Below are 18,544 nucleotides of genomic sequence, written 5' to 3'. Positions count from 1 at the left end.
CAATAGACATATAACACTAAATCCAGGCTGGAATATTTATTCCTCATTATCACCTAAACAAGGTCGATATATTTTAATTGAGTATTCTTTAATGCCAAAGTAGTTTAAGTTAGGATTCCCTTAACAAAGAAGAAAATTATTCTGGTCTTGTTTTGGATGGGAGTCGAGTTCTAGGATTAGAAGGACGACCTTTTCCTTTGTAACTCGGAAATCAGCATAAAGAATGTTGGAACCAACAGTGGCCTGAGTGGGCTGCAAAATTACGGACGCTTTCTTGAAAACGTAATAAAATATGGTCCTTTAATATGCTGCAAAAAACGTAGCCGTATTTCGACATTTTATAAGGAATCAAGGATGCTTCTCATAACTATGTGGCAAGTAATACAAGATACGAAATATTTTAGCATTCACTGTGCGAGTGCCGGGTCCATCGTGTGGCAGAGAGAAAAATCCCGAACAGATCCCGGACTTGTTGTCGATAGTGTAGGGTTAAGGACGTCCTTGACAGTTAACTAACACTCCCCTTCCCCCGCTCGTGTTGTTCTCCTTGCCTAGCCAAATTTCCTTCGGAATGTTAGGGAAGAATCTGAAAGACTTGTGCTCAACAGTGAGCCGAATATGGATTGATAATGATGATGATGATGGATTTATTTTGAGAATTCTGCCTTCGGTTCAGAGAGCGAAGATTTAAGTTTTCTTTTCAGTTATGTGCATTGAAATTAAATATTATCACAATGTCTCAGACGGTAAAGGAAAAATTTGGTAATTCTCTACTTGTGTGAAGTCTGCGAATCCGCATTGGGCTAGTGTGGAGGACTATTAGATCAAATTTTCTCATTCTCATAGGAGACCCGTGCTTAACAGTGAGCCAAATATGGGTTGTTAATAATGATGAAGCATTTATAATTAAATAGGAATGATGACAATTTTATAAATTGTTTATAAGTTAAGATATTATAATAGTAAAGCAATTAATCTATGGAACCCTACACTGTGCGTGGTCCGACACGAACTTGGCCGAATTTTTTATAGTTATTGCACATTGTATATTAAATATTAAGTAGTTATAAGTATGCAGATAGATTTGGACTTTGTCTAGGTAGTGTTATGAATACAGTATGAACAGTATAATAGGTAGGCGGTTTGTTTGAATGTCATACCATAATTTATGATATTTGTTTAGCTAAGTATACCCCTCAGTTACAATATTACCATCCTACACTGGTAATAAAGTATTAATACTGCAAACAAAGTTAGTTACTCGTATAATTATTAATTTAACAGTTAGTATCATGGCTTACTCGTAGGTACAATATAGGTACCTCATACATCATCAGTTTACTTTAATAGATACATTATCAACCCATATATATATATATTTCTCACTCACGGCTCACTGTTGAACACGGGTCTCCTCTGAGAATGAGAGGGGTTAGGCTAATAGTTCACCACGCTGGCCCAATGCGAATTGGGAGACTTCTTACACGTAGAGAATAAAGAAAATTCTCAGGACATGAATCCAGAGTTACCTACATGGTTTTGCAATTTGAGACCCTCGTAATTTTAAGTTTTTAACTTAATTTATCACCATTAAATTCCTTTATCAGCAACCCAAGTCAATCGACGAAAAACGTAGAAAAGCTTATCAATTCGACGTAAATATATTTTATTTTGTAATGGATGAAAATCCACATGCCTTTCGGTTTCTACACATCGTACCGGAACGCTAAATCGCCTAGGTATCATTAACATCAGCTATTCTGTAATGATGTTTTGTATAACTCGCAAATGCGAGTTTCACATTCACCTCTATCTCTCTCTGCCTAATACGATACTATAGAAAGAGAAAGGTAGATGTGTATTCGAAACTCGAATTTGCGAGTTATACTAAACTACCTTACAGAATAGCCGTCCTGATAGTAGTTGTTAAAGAATTTATCTTTATCACCCAAAGACTGCCAATCCGCACTGGATTAGCCTGGTGGGTCCACAGAGCAGAAAACGGTAAAAGCTAACGCTTTTCCATATCTCTTGTAAAAAGGGATATCTGACTGTAATGTTACCTGTATCAAAAATGATTCAACTCCCACGCAGGATAGGTCAGCTAAAATAAGAAGTTGATGCAGGAAATACTCCGTCGAGTTCGGCTGGAGAGATGGCGCCAAAAATACATTCGCCTCGAAAAGATTGCGCGCCAAACAGTTTTTATCATCTGTGAAAATTGTTTTCTATCAATAATAAATACTAACGGAGAACCGCGATTTTGTCTGCAATTCATATTTCTCGACATATTATAAGTTTATGCGTTTTATGAATATAAAGTAGTTTTTTTATTTTTATTTTTTATAGAAACCCGTTTGTTTACCAACAAATCTTTTTTATCAACCACTTACAGGCAGATAATTTATACTCTTGTAGAAACAAGAGTATAAATTATCACTTAGCTAACGCTTCTTTAGTTTCAAAGACAAACACTTTTTTAAAAGGCCCTGTTAGTGTATTGAAGAAGAAGATACGTACATCCAGACCAGCATAATTTTGGCGCCAAAACGGATAATGGTGTATTTTCCGAAATAATAAACGATGTCACTAAATCCTTGAGATTTAATTTAGCACATCCTTTAGTAAAGGTAAAGAAGAAGAAAAAAAGAAAATTTATCATTTGAATATTCATTTTGTAGTTTCAATACGACTTTGCTTTGAAAGAAATTGTTTGAGATTAACGAAAGCTTTTATTTTGAAAGAAATGAGAAATACAAAGTGAACGATTTGTCGTTTACATAATATATTATGTGTTAGCTATAAGACAAAACAATATCTTTTTTTTTGTACACTCATAAAGAAAAGCTCATACACACAATTAATAAATAATGCTATTTTCTGTGTAAAAAAAACAATGTGCTGTCAACGTAGATTTTTACAGACGACACTTGATCTGTTGTTAGTTGTGCCTTGCGGTTTAACCTGCGTTGCTGATTCTGTGTATTAAGATCCGTTCTTGAGCTATGTAATAGTGTACGAGTAAACCCCGACTTTGTTTCTAATCTAAGTATCCTAATATTATAAAAGTAAGGTTTTTACTTTTATAATATTAGGATACTTACATCAGGATAATGCATACAGGATAATAACAAACGATGTCACTAAATCTTTGAGACTGGATTTAGCACATCCTTTAGTAAAGGTAAAGAAGGAGAACAAAATAAAATATGTCATTAGAAACTTCATTTAGTAGTTTCAATACAACTTAACTTTGAAATAAATTGTTTCAGATTAACGAAAACTTTTATTGTGAAAGAAATGAGAAATACAAAGCGAACGGTATAATATGAAGTAGTATCTGAATCTACTGAATCTAATTTGAGATTTCTACTAATAGAAAGCTATTTTATTTGTGAGTGTCATAGACAATTTTTTATCCCCATACTGGAAACCGCGTGGCATCTGGTATGTTTGTTTAACATGTTACCCGCATAGTTCCTGAATTCCCACGGGCAGGGGAACTACAAATGAAATCGCGGGCGTCTGCTAGTTTTGTTTAAACGTATTTCTATTTTAACACGGGAAACGGTAATCCGATACCAATAAATCTGATTGAGTCATTAAATTACAAATCTAATATCAGTTGCTACAAGTCAAATTAACATGTTAATTTAACCGTATATTCCTTTAATAGCGATACACGTATATCAATATTTATTTCAATTTATGTACGCACCAATGAAACGCTTTTTTACACGACTGTACCAAAAGGGTATTGGACATAACATATTCCGTTTGGGTATGAGGACGGGCCCTTACGAGGTATTAGCCTACTTATGGGCGGTTAGCATGTCATTACGATATTAGGTAAATGCTTAAAGATTTACATCTATACTTGCTAAGGCATAGTCCTCATAGCTGACTCATTCTGGTAGATATGTGTTCGAGTTGAGGTCAAGCCAATAACAAATTATAATTAAATATTTTGAATAATTTCCTATAGTTATTTTGATTTGATTTTTAATAATCATCATCATCATCATCATCAACAACAGATTAGTGCCTCTCTCAGAGTGAGAGGGGTTAGGCCAATAATCACCATCTGGCCAAATGCGGATTGGCAGATTTCACACACGCAGAGAATTAAGAAAATTCTCAGGTATGCAGGTTTCCTCATAATACTTCACCGTTTGAGATACATGATGTTTAATTTCTTAAAATGCACACAACTGAAAAGTTAGAGGTGTTTACCGCGGACCGAATTCGAACCTACGCCCTCTGAATCGAATGCAGAGGTGATATCCACTGGGCTATCACGGTTGTCAATATTTCGTCGTTATTCTAATAGGTTTTGAAGGCCTCCGTGGCGCAGTGGTATGCGCGGTGGATTTACAAAACGGAGGTCCTGGGTTCGATCCCCGGCTGAGCAGATTAAGATTTTCTTAATTTGTCCAGGTCTGGTGGGAGGCTTCGGCCGTGGCTAGTTACCACCCTACCGGCAAAGACGTACGGCCAAGCGATTTAGCGTTCCGGTACGATGCCGTGTAGAAACCGAAAGGGGTGTGGATTTTCATCCTCCTCCTAACAAGTTAGCCCGTTTCCATCTTAGACTGCATCATCACTTTCCATCAGGTGAGATTGTAGTCAAGGGCTAACTTGTATACAATAAAAAAAAAAGTTGTTATTTAAGGCTAAATTAGTGAATAGGGGGTAATAGAGGTACGAACATGTTGTTGTTGAATTGTTCAAATTGTTGCTTGAAACTTGTTGAAAGTTGAATTGTTATGTAAAGTACCTATTATTGTCCCCCAATCAAACTTTGACAATCCCTCCTTTATATGAGGAAAAAGGTTCCTCATAAAAACTACAAGAATTCCATTTATCCTGTTCATTAATGATTTGTAAATACTTGTTAATGGTGAGACTGTAACAGCATCCTTGACACAAATCATGGGATAAAAACATGCGTACAACATGAGTCAGGCGTCGGTACTTCTGGGAAAGTGACACATGGTAGCCGCTTTTTGCGCGTTGCATCAATGCTGTATAAGGATAGCTTTATTCACTTTCGTTTATCTAGAAAAACATCGCAGTATCTAAAGTTAAAGAAACGAAGTGATCTAAATCTAAAATATTTTTGGTAGGTATTAAAACAAACGCATGCAGCTACAAGACACGGGTCCTGGTTTCTATCCCCGGCTGCGCCGATTGAGGTTTCTTAGTTGGTTGGCTTTTTGGCTAGTTACCACCCTATCGGCAAAGACGTACCGCCGAGTCATTTATCGTTCCGGTACGATGTCGTGTAGAAACCGAAAGGGGTGTATATTTTCATCTTATTCCTAACAAGTTAGCCCGCTTCCATCTAAAATAGCATTATCTCTTACCATCAGGTGAAATTGTAGTCAAGGGTTAACTTATAGAGAATAAAAAAATCGAATCAGCGCTGTATGGTCATTTGATTGGTTCATGCAGCAAAATGCTGAGGTACCTTTTTTAAGGTTGTGCCAAATATGACTGTGACGTTTGATGCTTTGACTTCTTTAGTTTTGGCCTTGCCTTGCTCATCTGGCTTATTCACTAATTCGGTCTTTATTAATTACTAGCGGTCGCCCGTGACTTCGAGCGCATTAAGTTCAGTTTTCCACAAATCCCGCGGGAACTATGGATCATTCTGGAATTAAAAATAGCCTGTATGTTAATCCAGAAAAATATCTAAGTATTTTCATTCCAAATTTCAGCCTAATCGCTTCAGTAACCGCAGCGCAAAGGAGAAATAAACATACCTAAACACTTACATCAAGCTGTGATACTGAAATGTTGTTTGGTGCTGGCCCCGGACAGGATTCGAACCCACACCCCCCGGAATCGGCGGCAGAGGTCATATTCACTGGGCTATCACTAGACACTTCAGTGTGTAGGATAATTTGAGAGTAAACGTTTTTTATTCCTTATTCCGGTATGTTTGGAACCCTAATAACCCCAGATCACTTAAGTTGTTCGTCTGTCTGTCAAGACTGCTTAGTATCGATTGATATTTTATGACACGTTATTTGATCGGACCCAAATTATTTATATAGGTATCTACTTAACTATGATAGTTAAGTAAACAGGATATACGTCATATACCTACACCCACGAATTAACTATTAAAGTAATCCGTGCCTACATTAAAGTTAAAAATGCATTCACCAATCAGAAATCCACCTTATTCCAATCCACCAAGAATTATTATTAAAAAACTGGTCAATTTGTTAATATTTTACGCAATTTGACCCCATTTCTGGAGCGGCTATGGTTTTCCTCATACAATTATCCCATTTATCATATTTTGTTATTGTCAGAAACACTTCATGTGGAAACTTTAACTTAAACTTATGATCTGTAATTTAAGTCACGAGTATGAAATACAAGTGATGTTATTATTATGTGCAATTTATAGTCATTTAGGTACCCTAATAGCTTCACGGTTAAAGGCTACAATACGATGAGTCTAAAGTTCGATCCCCGTCATACTATCATACACACTTGATGACCATTTTACCACCTGGGGAATATCGGCCAAGGCGTTTTCGAGTGATTGTGGAACATACCCTAGCTGGGCCGATTAAGGTTTTCTTAATTGGTCCAGGTCTAGCTGGTATATTCCCATTCCCTTCCAACTAGTCGGGAAAGACTGTATTAGAAGTGAGTACGACAATAGTACCAACACGGGGATCGAACCACCACCTCTCCGTGATGAGTCTGACCGTTTTACCGTTAAGCTATTGAGGTTCTAAATACGTGTGCCTAGTGGAAGTTTTCAATATTTTTATACCGTTACTATCGCGTGAACGTAAACGCGAATTTATATGGAATTGAAACAGTTGTGCAGTAGTGCCATTAGATGGCGCTGATTTAATTCCTTAGAAATTCGCGTTTACGTTAACGCGATAGTCACTGTATCAAACTGCCACTGGGCCCTCTGGTCTTTACACATAAAGTCAAAGTCCAATAATACAAGTCTTCAGTGCACACCAGTGCATATGAACCAAGTTCAACAAAACCTAAACTCGCATTAGTAATGCGCATAAATCAACTTAGTCACGCCTCGAACCCGCTACCTCCATGTATTCTAGCATACGTGACATCCGTGTGTGGCCACTTGAAGTCATCGCACCGTATTAATCATTTTTACATCATTAGTTTAACCCAACTAAATATATCAATACACAAGTAAGGTACCGTATATAAATAAAGAAAAATATCAATACATATCAATAAAATTTAAGTGTCAGTTTGTAATTTCAAAATGACTTCGATTTATCACGTGATCAAAATTATTTACAAGACACCAACACATAATCAAGCTTGTTTAAAATTTTTGTCTGTATGTCATTCACGTCATCTGTGTATTTGTCTTTGGAACGGCTGAACCGATTTTAACGGGACCTATTCTAGAAGATAGAGGAAGTCAAAGAGCAAGATATAGGTGATGCTCCCGACTTCGTCCACTTGAAATTCAATTTTTTCACAAATCCCGCAGTATTTCCAAAAATTTTACAGTCCCGCAAAAATATGGGCTTTTCCGAGATGAAAAGTACCCTATGCGTTAATCCAGAGTAAAATCAATTTTCATTCCAAATTTCAGCTAAATCTCTTCAGTAACCGAAGCGCAAAGGAGGACAAACATTTAATGGGACTTTCTCTAAAAAATAGAGGAAGTCATGGAACAACATATAGGCCACATATAGGTTAGTTTCTTTTTAAACTAGCAGACGCTCCCGACTTCGTCCACAAGAAATTCAGTTTGTCACAAATTTCGCAGGAACTATGGGTTTTTCCGGGATGAAAAGTACCCTATGTGTTAAACCAGAGTAAAATCTATTTTCATTCCAAATTTCAGCCGAATCGCTTCAGTAGCTGAAGCGAATGGAGGAACAAACATACACGCACACAAACTTTCCCACTGACGGCCTCCGTGGCGCAGTGGTATGCGCGGTGGATTTACAAGAATGAGGTCCTGGGTTCGATCCCCGGCTGGGCCGATTGAGGTTTTCTTAATTGGTCCAGGTCTGGCTGGTTGGAGGCTTCAGCCGTGGCTAGTTACCACCCTACCGACAAAGACGTACCGCCAAGCGATTTCGCGTTCCGGTACGATGATGTAGAAACCGGAAGGAGTGTGGGTTTCATCCTACTCCGAACAAGTTGGCCCGCTTCCATCTTTAATTGCATCATCACTTACTATCAGGTGAGATTGTAGTCAAGGGCTAACTTGTAAAGAATAAAAAAAAAAATACTGATTGAACACAGGTTCTGGTATTCCGAAGCCACATAGACTAACCACTACTACAGAGGCAGTTAATTTTTTTTGCAAATTGTAGGTATCCATGTAAAATCGCAATGGAAATCCATTGGCTGTTAATAATGATGAGAATTACGTAAAATCGTATGTATTCAATTCAATTCAATCATAAGTATGTAAAATAACCCTCAAGCGTTACATAACTGATGTCCTTATAATGTTATGACATGGGCTCACAACATGAACATGTTTGCATCGGTAATGGTCTAGACCAGACGGTAATTTAGGTATGCTCTTGCTTCGTTCATATTTCATTTGAGTTATCTTCAACAATCAACAATCTTTTGGCAACACAATCAACCTTTGCACAACGTTTTTTATCCTGATCACCTGCAGGTGTCAGGATTATGTCAACCAGCCCACAAACCATCAGTCCCAACGTCTATGGCGGATTTACTTTGCCGCCAGTAGGCTGTTAAAACAGTTCACAAAAATATGAATAATTATTGTTTTTCTGTCAATAAAATTGCAACTTTTAATATTTTAGTACTCTGCCGTAAGTACAGTAGGACTAAAATATTGATATTTTTGTTAAATCAAGACAAAAATAAAGAAAACCTTTATATAAAACGAAACTCTTTCGACCATATTTGCCGCTCTCTAAAATCTGTAGCTCTAGGCTTCAGCATACTAAGTCTGTTGGAAAATCTACCACAGCCAATGCCCTCGAATCCTTTTAAAAAGACCTACTTACCTGCCTATCTGCCTACGTTCTTCAAGCCCTTGGTTTTTACTCTAGCAGAGCTTCTTTGCTCGCCCAATGCCTTACGCTGCATCGGTCCCATTTCGTCAGCCAGAACAAATATACAAACAGACACAAAAATTATTCTCAACTCAATTTACCAAATGAATTCATACCGAACTGGATACAGAGTAATAAAATGAATATTCTCGGATGCCTGTGCCCAGAACGTACAAGCTAGCAATGGCCGAAATTGCGCGGCCATCTTTAAAACTCGACTCTCAAACCTGTTCGTCGAGATTATCGAACATTGGTAGTTACTTAAGTTTTAGGGTTCCGTATAATTTATATAAAACCTACGTGTCATCACCATCGTCTGCCTATTTTATTGACAAGGCTTAGGCTTGCAACTCATTGATGCGAAAATACACTGTCAAATACTTCATTACGAACCTGTGTTGGACAAAGAGTTATTCATTTTGTGCAGTTTGTACGTATGTTACGTACTATATACGATTATGTATGTGCTTAAAACTTTTATTATTATTTATGTGTTAAACATATTGTGCACGCCACTGCACCATACCGAAACTCTATATCGCACTGCGGTACGTCTTTGACGACTTTTGAGTGTTGTAACTAGCCATGACCGAAGCCTATTACTAAACTCGATCAGCACCTGCATTCTGTAAAGTTACAGCGTTGTGATATCGGTCGTTTCCATGGCAACATCTCTAAGATGTTTTAATTCGAATAAAATGTGTTTTAGGTGATAAATTCGTCATCGAGTGTAAAATAGCGGAATCGCACCCCTGAGCTTCCCAGCTCAGGTCAATGAACGGAAAACCATTTTATACGGAACCCGTCTTTAACAATTCGTCTCAGCTATAAATCTTTATCACAAGCAAAATAAAATTATACAAAGGCGAAAGAAACTTAATTGGCACATTGCTTGACGAATTTAAATAATTTTTATACATAAAAGAAACAAAAAATATAGTGTGACCCGACTATGGCAAAGAAAATAAAAGGTAAGAAAAAGGTATGAATTGGAATATGTATTACGAAGTTCCTCTCTTACCTAACAACTTTGTCATCATCATCATCAACAAACCCATATTTGGCTCGCTGTTGAGCACGAGTCTCCTCACAGAATGAGAGGGGTTGGGCCAATAGTCCATCACACTGGCCCAATGCGGATTAGCAGGTTTCCTCACGATGTTTTTTTTTTTCACCATTTGAGACACGTGATATTTAATTTCTTAAAATGCACACAACTGAAAAGTTGGAGGTGTATGCCCTGGGCCGGATTCGAACCTACGCCCTCCGAATAGAAGGCAGAGGTCATATCCACTATCTTTACAGCTTTAACATCAGAATGATGAAACTTTGGATTATTTTAATGATACACCAAACCCAAGAATGCAAAAATGCGCAATTTCATTTACCTACTTGAATGACATGTACTTATTTCAGTTATTTCGATTTAAAACCCAAATTGCAGCGAAAAATTCTATACGACCAATCTGGAAGTGCAAGCTCTGTTAAATGAAAAAAGTATTTTCAAAATCGGTTAATGTTAAAGCAATACGGGTCGACTTGAGAACCTCCCTAAAATTCGGAAGTCCATAAATCACAGAAGGCCTAGGTCCAGCAGTGGACACATAAGGCGATAAAGAACGCGGACCTAACACAAAACACAAAATATTACTGATGCCTAGTTCGGACTACTTCAGTATTTTAGTCGAGTACGAACGATTTTTGGGCGGTAAATCAAAAAATTGTTTTGTTTATTATGATTTCTGTGGTTCTGTGGTAGCAAGGTACAATAAACAATTATTTTGCTGATTCTAAGAAACCATAGTTTTGCGAGGTCAACTTGTTTATGAGAGTTTTATGGGAATCTAATAGCTGTGTTATTAATTATAATACAAACTATTTTTATGACTGAGATATAAATTTAAGTTTTATAAATCCATATCATAATACTTCTATAGGTATTACACGTGGAAAATCAACATCATAAATGTTAGTACATTTATTTTATTTTATTTTATTTATTTATTAAAAAAATACAAAACATAAAAGGTAAATTAAACGGACAACCACAAATATCACAAAGAAACATTCTAACATGGTAAAGAGACACCTAAAGTTTGTGAGGAAAGTAATCTCTGGATCTACTAAGCCGATTTTGAAGTCTAAAAAGCTACGTTATTGAGTGTTATAGGCCCTTTCTATACTTGTATTCTCACGGGAACGGGAATTACGCTGGTGAAACGTGCTAATTACTTTTTTTAAATATTAGTCACATTGGCGTTTTTAATTACACTTCAATATCACAAATCGCATATAAATGTTCACTAATTTAATATAAAACATTTTTTGAATTTGGCCAATGTTTCTATTCCTCTCCAATCAGTCGGAAAACAGGGTCTGTAGCCATATGGTACGTCAATTCTCGTTCTACAAACGCTAACGCTTCGTAAACTAAAAAGAATGTACATAGAAATGACAGATCCGATCGACAACTTGATCCTGTGTCCTGACCTATCGATAACATTAACAAATGTCATTCCCATACATTTCTAATTTAGAAGCGTTTTCTATTGTAGAAAGAGAATCGACATGCCGCACTTACAGGCCCTAGGCACTTGCACTTAAGAGTGAGTGGTACGATAATAGCGAGCGGGAATCAAACCTACTAACGACTCCGGCCCTTTAACCGATGATTTATTAAGACTTACTAATGTGTTATTATTTTAAACAGCTTTCAATATAAAAATTATTATTCAAAGCTTTTTCAACCTCATAAAACTTTCAATTTTGAATCTGGAATCTAAAAGTAGGTATCACATCAAAATTCCCCGTCAGAACTATTCCTAGGCGATCTATAGCAAATTTTGAAACTATGCCAAGAATTGTGTTAGTATTAGATAGATTTTGAGTCATGATTACAATGTATATTGCCTACCAAATACCAGTGGCGTTCATATGGTTGTCGATCAGGGTGTGCACTAGTAAAACAAATTAACCAAACGGGAAAATTCTGCATATCTTAGGCATTAAGAAAACCATATTTTTACGCGCGCGTATGTTTTGTATGCGCGGTGGATTTACATGACGTAAGTCCTGGGTTTGATCCCCTGCTAGCCGAGGTGAGGTTAGATGAGGTGAGGAGAGGTTTTCCTAATTGGTCCAGGTCTGGCTGGTGGGAGGCTTCGGCCGTGGCTAGTTACCACCCTACCCACAAATACTGCCAAGAGATTTAGCGTTCCGGTACGATCGAAAGGGATCGGTCGAAACCAAAAGGGGTGTGGATTTCATCCACCTAACAAGTTAGCCCACTTCCAATCTTAGATCATCACTTACCATCAGGTGATATTGTAGTCAAGGGCTTTCTTGTAAGGAATAAAATGAAAAAAAAAAATTTAAGGGTATGCAGCGCTTTAATGCATGTATGAAACGCATGCCACTGCCAACTACCTATATATTGGACCAAGAGAAGACCAACGTTGGTAAATTGCCGTTTACATAACTAATCCTATAATACTAATATTATAAAGGCGAAAGTTTGTGTGTAAGTGTGTAAGTATGTTTGTTCCTCTTTTACGCTGCGGCTACTGAAGCGATTTGGCTGAAATTTGTAATGGAAATAGATTTTACTCTGGATTAACACATAGGCTACTTTTCATCCCAGAAAAATCGGTTCCCGCGGGATTTGTGAAAAACTAAATTAATCCCCTAGTTTTAATAATGTTGAAATTTTTTAGAGGTTGCCAACGTAAAATATTTCTTTCTAATAAGAAATTGTCTCTTAATGAGCTAATGTTCCAGGAAAATGTTTCATAAAATAGAAAATAAAAATGCCCGTTAAAATTCTCGTAAACGTATTTTTTCGCCCGTCTTTTCATGTCACAGCCGCTGATGGATGATATCCTGTGCAAACAGATAATATGGGGTCAAAATAAAAAGTAGGTTTCATTAAGATTACGCTGGCCGGATAATGTAGCTACTAGCATTACATGCTGCATCCACAACCTATAGGTTTAGAATGCGCGCCACGACATAATATTATTTCGTGAAGCCAAAATTGTTGACAGGAGAGTTTTATTAATGAAGATAATACTTAAATAGTACAAAATTAAAATAAATTAAAATTAAAACTAATACCTAAAATACTTATCAAAATTTTTACTATATAGATACTACAGTAGTTGGTTATTGTAAATTTTAAAATTAGTTACTATAGTAATTTGTTATTGTCGATCGAAAGCGGCGGATCGTAAAATATCGCTCATTTTCGTCCTGTAGATCGTTACAATTGATATTAAAAATGAAAACCAAATGAAAATTTAATGAAAAACAGCCTATTTTCTGCTCCAATTGACCACAATTCCAAAATTCATAAAAATCGGTTTAGCGGTATATACATGAATAGATAAGACTTACTTTTGCATTTTTAATTGGCATTAAATCTTACTGGTGGTGATCAAAGAAGTACATATATTGTAAAATGACTACTGATGTATTGTACGCCGTGTAGCCATTTATGGTAGAATAATATCTATCGTACATAAAATGTTTGTAAAAATCATCTGGTTGTGGAGAAATATATGGATAGCGTAGCCTTAAGTATTCTGAGACCAGTTTCTTATCCGTGTCATGATTTATTTACGCGTACCTAGGTACTGAGCTAGGTAATTATGTGTCAAATTTTATTGCTAATTGCAACAGTAATCTGAACCACTCATTATAGAACGAAAGCCTATATAAGTCAGACCTTCTTCAATGTATGAAAATTTAAAGATATTCAGCTCTTGCTTTTATTTATTTTTTTATCTATTAATACTTTTTGAAACTTAAAAAAAAAATTACCTTTAAAGAAAATAATAAAAAAACACAGTATAGCTCAGCAGTTAGCTGAATATGGTTTGATAATAGCAAAAAAAATACGTTTTATACCTATTTTGAAGATCGCAAGTGAACCCTTGAAGACTATCATGAAAGTCCACCAGGCCCAAACTCTATAGCTGCCTAAGGTACTCGTAGAAGTATAAAATGATAAATTTTAAGTTTTTTTACATGAGGATGGTCTGACATTCACAGGCTTTTAGTTCATTACACTCGATCTTGTTATTTTTAATATCTTGCAGTTTCCTTTTTAAATATATTTCTTATTTATTATAAGTATAGATTAATAGAGGAAATATAAGTTATAATAATTTATGTATTGTGTTTATAGCATAAAAACCTACTCAAAATTCATGAAAAAAAAATATTTTTGTCTTTATCACCTTTAATATTCTTTATTAGTCCGTCCGTCATTACCGACAATAATAAGTCCAAAAATATGAAACTTATCCGAGTTAGGCATCGAACCCAGGACCACGTCGATGTTGCAGCACTACCAACTGCGCCAGAGAGGTGTTATATAACATTCTTTAACGTCATCTTTAAGGAATTAAAATCATCAATGCCCCACACCTACAGGATGCTTTGAGGATGCAATTAACTTGGCATCACCCCAACCACATAAGTACAAAAATAATATTTTTAATTACTTACATCACCTACAAAAATAGTTAAATAGTAAAACCGCATTCGCACGAGAGTTTTTTTAACGGACAAAGCGGTCACATACAACAAATGCATGCCCATGTATATGTTCACACGATTGCGTATTTAAAACACGAGGTGTTTTTCGAGTAGTGCATTGTGTTGTATTCTAAATTTTGGGCGTTGGAAATAGACCTTCATTTAACTTCATACTTTTTATACTACTTATACTACGAACGCTTTTTTAACTTTTAAAAAAAACTCTAGTGCGAATGAAGCCTAAGTCCTCATAAAAGGTGAAAAGCAAGTAAGAGTGAAAAGCAATGCCTTAAAACCTAGCATTGGCGGGCGTAGCGTACAGTATGAAATTAAATTTAGGGCTATTTCCAACACCCAAAATTGAAAATGCAACACTGCTCGATAAAAAAGCGTCGTATTTTAAAAACGCTGTCTTCTGAACATATACTTAAGATGGCACATGTTGTATTTGAACGTTTTTTTAACGTCTGTTAAAAAACTCTTGTGCGAATGAGAGCTAAAGAACTAATTGAGTCATCGCATTGCTACGTGACTCTTGGAGTAAGTAAATACGTCATAACTGTGACGTAGTAAGTACGTTATTGTTTATGTCATATTTATTTATTAGATCATAGGTTTACCTATTGTGGTTAGTTATCTAAGTATAGGACAAAGGTTACATCTGTGCATATTTCGAGAACTGGGATATTTTTTATTCTTTACAAGTTAGCCCTTACAATCTCATTAGTAAGTGATGATGCAATCTAAGATGGAAGCGGGCTAACTTGTTAAGAGGAGGACTTGAAAATCGAGTAGCGAGGCTGAAGTGGCAATGGGCGGGGCACATAGTTCGCGAGCCGATGGACGTTGTGGCCCCAAGGTGCTGGAATAGCAACCCCGCATTAGAAAACGACATCAAGCGAGCCGCAGGGATTCGCTGGATGCAGGCGGCTCAAGATCGTGATGTTTGGAATTCCCTTCAAAAGGTTTATGTCCTGCAGGGTTCAGCGGTTAGACTATTCGGATCACAAAGTCCTGGATTCGAGTCTTACGTCGAGCTGTAAAATACTGAGCCTTCTTTTGTTCTAAGAATTTTTCAGTAAAATTGTCTTCGATGATTAAAATATATACATAGATTCCAAGCCAATGCACTTCCAAGTTTTTTTTTTATTATTACTTGTCATATCTTTTAAATATGACCAATATTCTCATTCCCCTCCAACTAGTCGGGAAAGACTGTATTAGGAGTGGGTACGACAATAGTCCAAAGCGCGGAGATCGAACCACCACCCATTGATGACCCATGATGAGTCCGACTGCTTTACCGTTGAGCTGTTGAGGCTCTTTGCATCTTGGGATCGAGTTTTGGAGTAGGCTATGTCAATAATATTATTCGGTTATTCTAATCAGGAATCGAACTTAGGCCCTCATGATTTAGCCGCAGAGAGCTAACCATGCACCAAGGAAAGTGTCAGAGTTCGAAAAAATCAATATTAGTAAAACAAATATAGTTACGTCATAGTTATGACGTAGGCAGGTTATACCTAAATACCTAATATTGTATGCCTAAGTATACCTACTTAGTGCCATGAATAAGTACAGGAAAGACAGGGAAAACTCGAATGATGATTGTTTTGTCATTGACAACTTTTAGTGAATTGATGAATAATTGTGATTGAAGTCACCTCGGAAACTTATCTTTCGTACTTTTGTGGGTATTTCCCATGTTCTTAGATCTTTTTTTTTTATTCTTTACAAGTTAGCCCTTGACTACAATCTCACCTGATGGTAAGTGATGATGCAGTCTCAGATGGAAGCGGGCTAACTTGTTAGGAGGAGGAAAATCCACACCCCTTTCGGTTTCTACACGGCATCGTACCGGAACGCTAAATCGCTTGGCGGTACGTCTTTGCCGGTATGGTGGTAACTAGCCACGGCCGAACCCAGGACCCCCGTCTTGTAAATCCACCGCGCATACCACTGCGCCACGGAGGTATATTGTATATCTAACTTTCATAGAATTATATTTTTATCTACTCTTATCTCAGACCATTATAATTGGTCTGAGACTCATAAAGTATGCCCCGTTGGTCCAGTAGTAAGCCTGTGTCTCCGGACCATAAGAACCTAGATTCGAGTCCTGGGTCGCGGCTATACTGAGTTTTACTTAAAGAAATTTTCAGTTAAATTTTTAGGAGTTGGGAAGTTAGAATATCCTGTCGGGAACATTAAAATGTTGCTGTCTAATCAAATCAAATTTACTGTGACCCCACGGTTTAGTAACGTAATTCCCGTTTCGGTGGGAATACGGCGGTAATTATATCATTTGACACTAACAGATAACGTGGCTTTCTAGTGGTAGAATAATTTCAAAAATCGGTTCAGTAGATTCAGAGATTACCCCCTATTCCACACACTTTACCTCTTTATAATATAGATAAATGATAATCATGACTCTCATACTCATAGTTATATCTAAAAACTTCAGTCCCGGCGCCCCCGACATCCAGAGTTGAAAAAAACCCACGTCCGGGTGACATCAGATATCGGGGACCTCGATTTGGCCAGCGAAGACGAGGTCCTCGATATCTGACGTTATCCAGGTAGCTTGTGTAACACTGAGAGATCATACGTTCCATCCCCGCTGGATATTTGCCGTACCTACTCCTATAGCATCGCAAGTCTTTCCGACTAGTTGAAAAGTTACGGAAACATTTTGATCGTCACAGAAAAAAAAATCTGGAGCGGCATACGTAAAATACGTAGCAAACCAGACACTACACGTACCCGGCACCATGTTGTATACTGGTACGGGTTAAGTAAAAGAATGGTGCATCTTACGTATGTAGATATGTTGTAAATGTGGCATACTGACTCGCTTCCAGTAAAGCATGGTGCATCCTACGTATGTATACTTTTCTTTCTTTCTTATTTCTTTCTTAATACTCTTAAAAAAGTGTGATTTGATTGGTTGGTGATCTATGTCTTACAAGGTCTTAAAAATAGAGTGATGATGATGAAGAATCCTTATTCACATATACGACATTGTAGGAATGAGATAACGAATTACTCGTAAATCGTAAGTAATTACCCACCGAGAGGTATTTACGGTTAACGTAAACTAACAATATATTAATGACGTGTCCCCAAGATCGCGGCCTTTGGGAAACTCTGCCGATAGCGGCGGTTAGAATTAATTCATTATAATTATTATATTTAGTTACTATAGTACTATGTATACAATGTTGTGTGATTTGGCGCCACGCGTTATTGTAGTGTGACCATGAAATTAACTTTAAACGAACTGAAAACGGACAAGCACCGTCAATAATCTACAAATATTTTAAAGAGGAAACATTTTTTGTTTGTTTAGTTTGTAGTTTGTCTGCTCCGAAACTACTATCAATACCAATCGAAAGCTACAATATCAGCTAGTAAAGTATTCGTAGGTTATATTTCATCCCCACGAGAACGGTAGAAGACAACTCAAATTGATCCTCAACTTAAAGTTTCAATGATTACTCATGACGGATCCGGTTAAAAAAAAGAAATATACTCGTTAAAAGACTTTTATATAATTATGTAATTTTATTTTGTGTTTAAAATTATATTTTAGAGGTAAAAATATATAATGCATAAGCATTTATAGTGTGTAATATATGCATGTCAAGAGATATAACAGATCTTGAAAGTATATATACAATTTTGAAGTTGTAACTTCATATGTAAAGTTGTAACTTCAACTTTCAACTTTTCATGAAAGAAGTCTCCATTAAGACATTAGCGCCGTGTCTGGGGGACATCTTTCTTAAAAAGGACTTTGCAGTTGATGTTGGCATGTTTGACACTTGACAGAACAAACTTCAGACTGATTTACAACCACAAACTATTTTTAAAGTTTCCATGTTGCTGTTGATAAAATGTTCACTCCTCTCCAACAATAAATTAAATTCAATAATTAA

Source organism: Bicyclus anynana, chromosome 20 (assembly GCF_947172395.1).
Source record: "Bicyclus anynana chromosome 20, ilBicAnyn1.1, whole genome shotgun sequence".
NCBI classification, from domain to species: domain Eukaryota; kingdom Metazoa; phylum Arthropoda; class Insecta; order Lepidoptera; family Nymphalidae; genus Bicyclus; species Bicyclus anynana.
This window is presented reverse-complemented; position numbering follows the sequence as displayed.